This window comes from Triticum dicoccoides, chromosome 3B (assembly GCF_002162155.2).
Source record: "Triticum dicoccoides isolate Atlit2015 ecotype Zavitan chromosome 3B, WEW_v2.0, whole genome shotgun sequence".
Classification (NCBI taxonomy): domain Eukaryota; kingdom Viridiplantae; phylum Streptophyta; class Magnoliopsida; order Poales; family Poaceae; genus Triticum; species Triticum dicoccoides.
The window spans coordinates 761,206,476-761,209,205 of NC_041385.1; the positions used below are offsets into that span (position 1 = coordinate 761,206,476).

The following is a 2,730-nucleotide window of genomic DNA, read 5'->3' on the forward strand; positions in this document are numbered from 1 at the left end:
GTCGACGGGTTATGCGACCTAGCACGCCGGGGGTAGGCGAGTTGGTATTGCCGGCTCAGGTCGATTTCCGAGGGGTGTGGGGGTCTCGTGTCGGCGACTAGCTCGACGGTTAAGGGACCGCATGTTGAGGGTGGCACGAGGTGGTATTGCCGGGCTTAGGTGATTTCCGAGAGGTGTTGGGTGCGTGTGGGTGAGTAGCTCTGACGGGTTAGGCGACCTAGCACGCCGGGGGTGGGTGAGTTTGGTATGGCCAGGCTAGGGTGATATTCAAGGGGAAGTGTGGTTGTGTGGGCGACTGGGGCGATGTGTTACGCGACATGGTGATGATATTGACTTATGTTGCTGTTAGTCTTACTAGTTGTGTATGTGTGCCTAAAACATGATCTTGCTTCCTTACTAACAGGAAAATAAGAAGACATTTTAGGATGTGAAAAAGAAAAAATATATACAGGCTAGGATATACTTGCCTGTTGTCCTGCTTTGGGCATTTGATTTAATCCCCTCCATAATTTTATTTGCAGTTGCCAGGAATACCTTATCTTTAGTGGCCCGACTCCTTTGGATTCTCCTTGTCAAGAACCTGAGTGTCGGGAACGAAATCTGGTCATGCATGTGAAAAGAGTTGGTGAGATGGGAACAAAAAAGAGGGAGAACAGATCAGGCCCCCATGCAGAAAAAAAGGCCATGTCTGAAAAAAAATATTCGTTTTGATCTTACTGATTCGCATCGGCTTAGCCTGTGTCTTGTTCTCAAAATGTTTGTCTATGTCACTCCTGATGAAACTGTTGTTCTGGAAGTAAGTATGAATTCACATGGTGAAAGAAAAAGAAAGAATAAAAAAAGGGTAAGTGCCGACATTTTTAGTTACAGTGTTGCGTATCCAAAAAAAATGTTTAAAGTGGACATTTAAGCTCCCTGCTGAAAACTATTCATTTCCCACTCAAATAGAAAAAGCATATCCCCTGATTGCAAAAACATGATTACTAGAAATCCATGTTCGTTTCCCACTCAAACTATTCGTTTCCAGGTCTTGAACAGCACATGATTGCTAGAGAATCATCAAAAGGAAAACAGGGCATAAATTAACTGATTGTTAGAGGTTATCAGTAAACATGTTCAGAGTTCTACAGCGGGCATGCCACTCAACTACAGTGTGAACAGCATTGTAATCATCTGGAGCAAAAAGGCGAGGAAATGACAGAACATTTCATATCTACAAGCAAAATGTGTGGTTGCTGTAAACATAAAATAGGATTGGAAAATGTTGCATGATGGTTTGTTCAGAAGAGGAATAATCCCAGGTTAGCATGTATCATGGGGTCAAACCTGGGACCCTATTGTAATTTGATTTTGATTATTAATTTTTCTGTGAGCAGATGAATTACAGTGTTTGTGTTGTAATGAACACAAACTGATCACATTCCCCCCATGTGGAAACACAAAAAAAGGACCAAGTAACCTGACAGAAATTGGCCTTCTACAAAAAGGACCAAGAAACAATCCAGATTACAGTACTTAAGCTTGCCTACAAAACACAGAAAAATGGTCAGCATATATTTGCCTACAGAATAAACATAGATGTTGCCTACGGAAACCCTCGTCCAGGTTAACTAGTGTGTGAGTTTGCCTACATATATACAGGTTGAGTACTTGAGTTGCCTACAAACAATAAAATGGACAACGTATATTTGCCTACAGGACAAATATGCAGGCAACAGAGATGAGGTTTGCTGTAGGCAACGTAATTAGGCAACCAACACACATATGCAGGCAAACAGAGATGAGGGTTTGCTGTAGGCAACAACTCTGACGCGATTTTGGTTTGAATCACCGACGAGGACTACGATTTCACCTCCCCGCTCGCGATTTTAGTCTCCAATTTGCTCCCCTACCCCTCTTCCCCCGGAGATGATGAGAAAAAAGTGGAGGAATAGCCGCCGGAAAACTGACCTGCAGTTCGTAGATGTGGCAGAGACACGTTGGTTCCCGTCGGCCAGCCGCCCACGCGCGCCCCCTTCCTCTCTTCTCCCCGCCGCGCCCGCCGCGCCGCGTCTCTCCCGTCGGTCGACGCCAGCGCGGTTCCCCTCACCCCCGATGTGGGTGGTCGTTCCAACCGGAGAGGCTCTTCCTGTCGGCGGTGGACTCTCGCCGGCTACGACCGTCGAATTCCGGCGGCTAGGGATTGCTAGATTCTGTCGCCCCGTGTGGAAAGCGTGAGGGAGGGGAATGGGAGATGGGGAAGAACTGGAGGAGCTCGTTTCGGCCAAAATTACGAAACGACAAAACGCACCGCACTTTGGTCTGATTCTCTCCTCCACGTGTCGTGTCTTTGTTTCTGATGGACGGTCGTCGCGCGGACGCTCCAGCGTTCCGGATAGCGCGCGCGTCAGTCAGCGTTTAGGTTTCTGAATTAGGGTCCCCAATTATGATTGTTTTTTACAATTTACTCTATCCATCATCTCGAACTTCCAGTGTAGCCACTGCCGTCGTCGAGGTTTGAGAGGAGTCGGCCACCACGACCTCCCTCGCAAGCCGACCGTCACCTCCCCCTCCCCCGGCAGCCATGTATAGCGGGGCGGCGACCGCGTGCCTGGCCTAGGTGGGTCTCGTCCTCCCTCCTCCTTTCGTCCAAGGTCAAGACATGCTCCGGCTGAAGCAACTCCATGGAAGCCACGCTGCTTCTCCGCTGAGATGGCGGGGTAGCTTCGGGGGAAGCTTCGGCGGGTCGTT

The 2,730-nt window shown here is 48.4% G+C and overlaps 1 long non-coding RNA gene across 1 annotated transcript; it reads right to left on the minus strand.

Annotated features, from left to right (window-relative positions):
• Nucleotides 1-467: 467 nt before the first annotated feature.
• On the minus strand, nucleotides 468-2,282 carry LOC119278334. Its single transcript, XR_005137711.1, has 3 exons — nucleotides 1,951-2,282; nucleotides 718-790; nucleotides 468-600 (listed from the first exon to the last, which is right to left on the minus strand). It is a non-coding gene; the product is annotated as an uncharacterized LOC119278334 (long non-coding RNA).
• Nucleotides 2,283-2,730: the final 448 nt, after the last annotated feature.